Raw genomic sequence first — 8,474 nt, forward strand, 5'->3', positions numbered from 1 at the left:
ATCCATTTTGAGTTTATTTTTGTGAATGGTGTGAGAAAGTGGTCTAGTTTCAACCTTCTGCATGTTGCTGTCCAGTTCTCCCAGCACCATTTGTTAAAGAGACTGTCTTTTTTCCATTGGATGTTCTTTCCTGCTTTGTCAAAGATGAGTTGGCCATACGTTTGTGGGTCTAGTTCTGGGGTTTCTATTCTATTCCATTGGTCTATGTGTCTGTTTTTGTGCCAATACCATGCTGTCTTGATGATGACAGCTTTGTAGTAGAGGCTAAAGTCTGGGATTGTGATGCTTCCTGCTTTGGTCTTCTTCTTCAAAATTACTTTGGCTATTCGGGGCCTTTTGTGGTTCCATATGAATTTTAGGATTGCTTGTTCTAGTTTCGAGAAGAATGCTGGTGCAATTTTGATTGGGATTGCATTGAATGTGTAGATAGCTTTGGGTAGTATTGACATTTTGACAATATTTATTCTTCCAATCCATGAGCAGGGAATGTCTTTCCATTTCTTTAAATCTTCTTCAATTACCTTCATAAGCTTTCTATAGTTTTCAGTATACAGATCCTTTACATCTTTGGTTAGATTTATTCCTAGGTATTTTATGCTTCTTGGTGCAATTGTGAATGGGATCAGTTTCTTTATTTGTCTTTCTGTTGCTTCATTGTTAGTGTATAAGAATGCAACTGATTTCTGTACATTGATTTTGTATCCTGCAACTTTGCTGAATTCATGTATCAGTTCTAGCAGACTTTTGGTGGAGTCTATCGGATTTTCCATGTATAATATCATGTCATCTGCAAAAAGCGTGTTTTCCTCTTTTCTGATTCCAGTTCCCTCTAGAGGACTGAAAACGTCAGGAGACTTCCAGATAAAAACTCCCACCAACACTGCGTGGGAGCTGGAACACATCACCAGTTGCCTTGATTCAAAGAGTTGAGTCCAAGCAGTCTTTCCATTGCTGGAATTCTGTTTGCATCAGGTGAACCTCTCTCTGTCTTTCAGAACACTCTTCAGGGAAATGCTCACTCTCACTCTTTTTTTTTTAAGTTTATTTTTATTTATTTTCAGAGGGAGAGAGAGAGAGAAAGCGAAGGGGGGGGGCAGGGAGAGAGGGAGTCAGAATCCCAGGCATGCTCTGTGCTATCAGCACAGAGCCCGACTCGGGGTTCAAACTCATGAACTGTGAGATCACGACCTGAGTTGAAGTCAAGAGTCGCATGCATAAGTGACTGAACCACCCAGGCACCCCAGGGAACTCTCACTCCTGCCCAACTTCAATAAGGCACTGGGCCCCCGAGTGAGCCACAGGGAAGGAAAGCACTCAGCCCTGTGGGACCCTGAGGATGTCTGGCCGGCACGGTGCTTGATTTCTTCCTTGTACTTCAGCCTCTCAGTCCTCCTCTTTGCCTCTCCTCTTCCACTCAGTTGGAAAAGGCAGGCACCTGCCTCCGTGTGAGTCTGTCACTGCTGTGACCACAAGGTAAGAATCCTCCATGAATTTGGAAGCCTTTTTTTTTTTTTAAGTAAAAATACTCCCAATGGAAGAGATGATTCAAGGATTTCACTGAAAGGCACTGAAGAATAGTATTCCCTGTTCAAAGAAAAAGATGGCTGAATAGATAAGAGAAGGCCACGTCTGCCCTATTTTCAGACCAATGAGCAGATACAGATTACATGACTCTCTCATTTCATGAAAAGAAACTGGAGAGTTGAGACGAGGTGATTCTTGAAAGAAGAAAGGTTATTAGATTCCTTACTATTAATCATTAAAATTTCTTAATTTTTTATTAACCAGCTTTAAAAAAATAATAAAATACATGCTTATGGCAAATAATTCAGTGTAGAAGGAAATGAGGTGAAAAGTACAATTCCTTTTCTCCACTCCACACCCTCCTCCCCATACCTTCCTGAGACCCACTCCTCAGCAGAAACCACTCTTAACAGTTTAATCCCCATTTTTCTAGAATTTTCTATGTGCATTCCAATCTCCTCTCATACTACCTTCCGCCTTATACAAGAGGCCTTCAAACTTGGGATCTTGTGATAGTCTACTTCCCCCTGGTCAGTTTAGCTCTTCTAGTCTTTGGAAAGCTGGCTCCTTCAGTGTTCTGCTAATGTCTGCTCAGAATTGTCACCTACCCAGAGAGATTTCCTGTGACTTCTCTAGTTAAACAGGAATCCTGTCACCACCGCCATCCTGCCCCAACAGTCTATGCTCACCACTGTCTACCCAACCCTTAGCACAAGGAAGGTATTTGAAAGATATGTGATGGATGCAAGCAGGCACACGTTAGGGGCACCTGTGTGCGCACGTACAGATTCTTCCCCAAAATACAAATGGGATGGTACGCATAACACAGAGAATCTTGCCACAAATGATGATGATGATAATAATAACATTTCTTAAGCACTTATGTTGCAAGGACTATTCTAAGCTTTTTACATGTATTCTTTCACGTGGTTCTTACAACCACCCCATAAGATAGGCACTAACACTATCTTAGAATAGAAGACTAAGAGATGGAGCCACAGGGAGGTAACTTCTTAAGGTCACACAGCTTGCAAATGACTGAGTCAGCACATATAAATTTACCTTCATTTAAAAATGACTGTTTAGCCTTAATTAATATATTTTTCAATTTTAATACACACAACATAAAATTTACCGTTTTGGCCATTTTAAAAAGGTCTATTTATTTATTTTGAAAGTAAGAGACAGCACCAGTGGGGGAGGGTCAGAGAGGGGGAGAGACAGAGAATCCCAAGCAGGCTCCATGCTGACAGCGCAGGGCCCGACTCGGGGCTCGATCCCATGAACCGTAAGATCATGACCTGAGCCAAAACCAACACTCAGATGCTTAACCGACTGAGCTACCCAAGTGCCCCCAGTCATTTTTAAGTATACAGTTCAGTTGCATTAAGTACATTCACCTTCTTGTGCAACTACCACCACCATCCATCTCCAGAACTTTTTTTCATCTTCCCAAACCGAAACTCTGGACCCATTAAACAAAAACTCTTCATCCCCTCCTCCTTTCAGCCCCTGGCAACCACCATTCTATTTTCTATCTCTATGAATTGGATTACTCTAAAGTTCCTCATTTCAGTGAAATCATACAGCACGTGTCCTTCTGTGGCTTATTTCACTTAGTATAATGGCTTCTTTAATTAATATTTTAATGAGTAATTTTCAACTCTATTTTAATGTTATACTCATACTCATTGTGTACAAAAAGGCACAAAAAGACATAGAGTAAAAAGCAAGTTCTCCTCCTACATCTACCACAGGGCAGCCGCTCTTCCCAGTATCCTTCCATACACAATTATGCGTACATGCATTTTGTACACCATGAATAGCATATTCTACATATTGCTGTTTTGCGTATTTCCCACTTAACTATATACCTTAGAGATAGTTTCACGTCACTGTACATAGACCTGCTTCTTAGTAAATTCTGTTTATTGAAATATAATGTACATACACAAAAGTGTATATACTGTAAGCTTACAGCTGGGTAAGTTTTTACAAACTGAGCACACCTGGATAACTAGCACCCTGATCAAGAAATGGAACATTACCAGTTCCCTGGAAATCCTTCTCCGGCTCCTTTCCAGACACTACTCATCCCCTCACCAAGGGTATCCACTTTTCTGGGTTCTAAACAGACTAGGTTCATCTGTTTATGGAGTTTTTATGAAAAGCATCAGACTGCACATACTCTTGTGTCTGGCTCATTCCATGCCCCCTTATGCTGGTGAGATTCATCCATGTCACTGAACTGCAGCTGACATGGAACAATATCCTTGAATAAGTTAAAGGCCTGCTGCTGCTGCCGAGACGGTCCCCGCTGCTTGGAGGTCTTGTGTGTGGTATGCCCAGTCTCTCTAGCTCTCCCTTACGACCCTTGAATTCCTCTCGGTGGCTTTGTAAATGCCTTAAAGAGTCCGCAACTAGCCAAAATTCACCTCCAGCTGAAGAAGTGATGAAAACCAGCAGCCTCGTGTTGAGGTCTGTGCAGAAAGTTGCATCGGAACGAGTGGAGGGGAGAAAGGCCCAGGAGCCCTGCCCTCTGATCAGCATCTCTGCAGCCACAGCTCGGTAAGGCATGCTTTTTGAGGCTTCCTTCACTCAGCCAAGAACTCAAATCTCGAATTCTCCGAACATGAGGAATCATGACAAAGCACTGGTTTGCATTCCCTTTGCAAATGTTACTTCTAAAGTGGAGTCAAAACTACTTCCAAGTAAAGAGCTAAGCAGCTTTAACTAATATCAGCAAAGGGCCTAAGAAAAGAGATGTAGCTAATGTATACCATCTGTTTGTTTGCACTCTTATGCCCTACAATTCAGGGCAAAATACCAGTTTGGGAAAGGAAATGTCACATACAAGGTAGGAACAACATACTAACGGGGCAAAGTTGGACACACTGTTCAGCTTGGGTTGCCCACTTACGAATTTGAAATCCCTGTCAAATCAGTCCTCCACCTCCCCCCATCCTTAGTTTGGCAATGACCTGAGTATCTATTTCCAGATATGAGCTGTTAAGCAGCAGAACCAATCGGCACATTCGCGTGGGGCCAATCATCACTGCCCTGAGTGGCTCAGGAGGCAACATGCAGGACTGCATTCTTGTGGTTCGCCTTTCCAGAAAGGCCTTTCCCAAGCACCACATGCTGCCTGCAGTGGGTCCAGCAGAAGAGGGGGAGGAAAGGATGTGCCCTATGGCAGACTCTGCTTTACCACAATAATACCATGCTTCTCCCTTTGGCTCATTGCGTTCCTTCTCCCCACAAAGGCCTTCTTCTGGAAGGCTTCACTGCATGGGCCTCCCAGAAGAGCTCGTCTCTACCTGACAACCTGTAACCAATTAGTGGCTGCAGGGTATCCCTATCTCATTTAGTCATTTTAGCAGCAAAAATTTACTCAAAACTCAAGATAAACCAGAAATCATCCCCTGGCTTTCACTTAGAACATGGAAGGAGAGAAGGAGAGAATAAGCATATAAAAGAAGAGTAAAGAGCTTATGGGAGAAGTTGAAAACAAACCTTATCCAAGTCCAGAAAGAATATTCCATTTAATTTCTTTGTAAAGATTTTCTTTGCTGAGTAAGAGTACTGTATAAGGCATGTTTCCAGTGACTTTTTAGTCTGGTACTTACTGAAAGGTGCTATATACCCACTGCAGACAAAGGGGAAAGGTACAAAGGAGGACCACATACTCCCTCAGCTAGTTAAGGACAAAGGACGGTCCGCCAGGGCCAGAGTCAACTTTTAGTCTAGATCACCAGGGGCTGCTGTTTCTCTGGCCCAGAGGCCAGGGGAGGCCACTCCCGAATAACTACCTACCACTCTGTTTGGCTGTATTCCACATTCCTTCCTGGAAACTTCTCTGAAAAAAGAGAATAGAGATGAGAAATGCCCACAGGGAAAGTTTTCTTAGGGGCCTACAAGCTCAACTGGCTGGAATCTGAAGAGGGCAAAAAATGGAATGTTCACCCCGAATGATTGAACAGAAGATAAGCAAACAGCAGGTGACAGAGCAAACACACAAGAAATATGATCTACCTACCCTAGGAAGGACTCTGGTTCTTGAATTCATCTTGAAATGGGAGGAGGTTCTTACTGACTCCGTGGTTTTGAACCCAAGTCTGAGCAAAAGCTGCACTCTTGATTCTAGAAAGAACAGTATAGAATGCAAGGGCCAAGGATTTTTAGAGCTGGTAGAGTCTGGAATCAGCTTCTTGGGAACAGAAGTTCCAAGAGTCAACAGTAGCTGGCAGCAGATAACCTCTCTAGGCTGGAGGATGGCACAATCCTGGACTGTCAGTGCCAGAAGCGATCTTAGAGATGGCTCCAGACTGAGTTCTTTGAGTTTCACGTGAGGAAACCTAGGTCCAGATGGGGTAAAAGGCTGGTCCAAAGTTACACACCTGGTTAATGGCACAGTTGGGAGCAGAACCGGTGAGCTGACTTTCATTCCCTTGCCTCAGCCGTTGTGTAACCCAAGACCAAAATAGTTGGGGGTCAGAAAGAAGGGGAAAAGGTATGAGCTTTGAGATCCATTAGTAATCCTACCATTAGACACACAGTGAACATCATTAGCCGGTTAAACTTGCTAATGTCTTTAATGTGAGAGGTGATATTTATTGCACTAAGGAAATGATGGTACAGTACCCATTTGCCAGACACTTTTTTCACGTTTAGGATTCTAGCAATAATACATATATAAAATGAGATTTACACATTTCCTGTCTAAACACATACCTTGACCATTCTATTATGTACACTGAGTGAACATATGTCCCTTAATTTTGTTAGAAAAAAACACTTCAATTGAATTATACACAGAATGATGACACAGTTTTACGGTGTGTAGTTTAAAAACAAAATTGGTTAAGTCCCCCTTCCCTTTTCCACCATTTATTCGTTTTTAAAAAAGTGACTTCAGTCATAATGAAGGTGTTAAGAAAGAGGCAAAGACAAAAGTCCATTCAATCAGCCCTACGCATGTCCTAACAGGGTGAGGAACAGTTTGCCCAACTGTGGAGTCCCCGGCTTGGGGCAAGGCCCCATGCCCATGAAAAGCATGGGTGAGTCACTGTATTTTAGATGCTTCTTTTTGAAGGCCCTTCGAGGAGCTGAGAGAAACTAGAACACTCAGGTTGAGGGAGGATACAGACTTTTTTCTCATCGTTTCCTAACATAGGTTAGAACTTCAACAGTCTAGAATGCTGAAAGAAACCTCTTGTATTCTATTCAAGGCTCATGAATGATATACTGTCATAGCCATTTAGAGTCTAGAAGGACTTTGGCAATCACCTAATCCAGTATCTTCATTTTCCAGATCAGAAAACAAGACGCCCAGTTAGATCCAGTAACTTGATAAAGGTTCGCGCAGGTTCTCAGCGTCTTCTGCCAACCTCTAGTGCGTGTACTCGAGAAAGGGGCTAGGGGTATGGTGTGGCAGGCAGCCTTTCAACAGGTCTGTGAATCTTCCAGAATGCATATGCAAAGTGCATGTGGAGCATTTTCCTGGCAGATTTTGATCTACATGAATTAAACCTGAATAGTTCAAGGAAGATTTTAAAACATTACAATTATAATCACCCTCCCTCCCAAAGGGTTCATTCAGGGTAGGTAGCAGGTGTGAGCACTTGGGAGACGAGTCTTCTGTTCTCTCAGAGGTGCTGAGGCCTATGCTGACCAGGGCTGACAACATGAAGGTGGGGGGCGGGGTTCAAAACCACATGTTGAGAGGGCTGCACTGTTCCACCCGACGGTGTCGCCAACTTGCTGAGACTCAGGAAGACCTTACTGCTTGCAGGGGGTGACCTTTTTAATTCCCTTGACAGCTGAGGTATACATTTTTCAGCAATTGTCCAGTCTGATGACAAATGTACACAAAACCAAGTTTGGCCAGCACGGAACACCCCTGGCTTCCCCAAAGCGCTCCAAACTTCAAAGGCCAAAAGATAGCTTGATGACTGAACCCATATCCTTGGGGCATAAATGCGACTGCCTCACCACTCCCTAATGGTGGCTACCATTTACTGAGCAGTTACTATGGTGCTCATGACTTGTTACCTTGTTGTCTCTCAGCAAGAGCAATGCACAGTAAGGGTAATGTTCTCTGTTTCAGAGACCCGGAAGAAAAAAAGGTCAGTCAGGGCCCAGTAACTTGCCCAAAGTCACCTGGCAAGCAAGTGGCAGATCCGATTAAACTTATGGCTGTCTGACTCTTTCCCTTGCTTCCTGGGTTACCACCCAAGCAGGTGGACCAGTATCCCAGTTATCATCAGGAGCCCTCCTTAATTCCAGTATTTGCCATGCATGCGTATGACTTCCTTCAATTTCTCTGCACATTTCCACCAAATAAAACCATATGCTCTTCCATAGCAACACTGCAACACAAACATGGTGTAATCTTTATCCACTGCAGTATACAGCTTGAAAAGTTATCAAAAAAAAAAAAAAGCAAAAAACGAAATAACCCCCAAAACAAAACAAAAAAAAAACCCTTCACCAGTACACAGTTGAACCGAATCCCACGGTGACAAATACAAACCTAAACACGGTTCTTTCCTTTAAATCTTTTCTTCTCTTTCCTTTGTAATGCTCTTAGAACACAAACTGAGTTGCAACACTTGTGACTAAGAAGGGGCCCGATTCAGTGATCCTTGGGCCCTGGGCGCGGGCCTCCTGCAGGACAATGGCCACTGCCCAATGCGGGAGCGCCAGTCCCCGTCCAGAATCTCCTGCGGCTGCCCCCTTGACCCACGCGGGGACCCTTGCGGAACCCAGAGTGGCTCTGGCGACCAGGCCAGGTCGTGTCCCCGCGACGCTCCCCGCAGGACAGCGTGTGACTGTGGGGAGGGGGCGGTTTCTGCCCTGCGGGACCAGGGGACGGGGCGGGCGGCCAGCCCTGCCATCCCCGCGCTCCCTCCGCACTCCCAGGGCGGTGCGTTCCATTCCATCCTCCGCCC

General features: G+C 44.2%; 1 protein-coding gene across 2 annotated transcripts in view; it reads right to left on the reverse strand.

The window, feature by feature from the left end:
• The window catches only part of ZNHIT6 (zinc finger HIT-type containing 6), a 107,141-nt gene that overhangs the window by 12,896 nt on the left and 85,771 nt on the right, over positions 1-8,474 (reverse strand). The window contains exon 11 of one of the 2 annotated variants that reach the window (XR_005788725.1): positions 6,098-7,892. The exons of the other annotated variant lie outside the window; for it this stretch is intronic. The gene's annotated coding sequence lies outside the window, so the exon portion shown is untranslated. Of the gene's footprint in view, positions 1-6,097; positions 7,893-8,474 lie in introns of those variants that run through there. 2 annotated transcript variants of the gene reach the window in all.

This window comes from Herpailurus yagouaroundi, unplaced genomic scaffold (assembly GCF_014898765.1).
Source record: "Herpailurus yagouaroundi ecotype Mexico unplaced genomic scaffold, PumYag 77, whole genome shotgun sequence".
Lineage (NCBI taxonomy): Eukaryota > Metazoa > Chordata > Mammalia > Carnivora > Felidae > Herpailurus > Herpailurus yagouaroundi.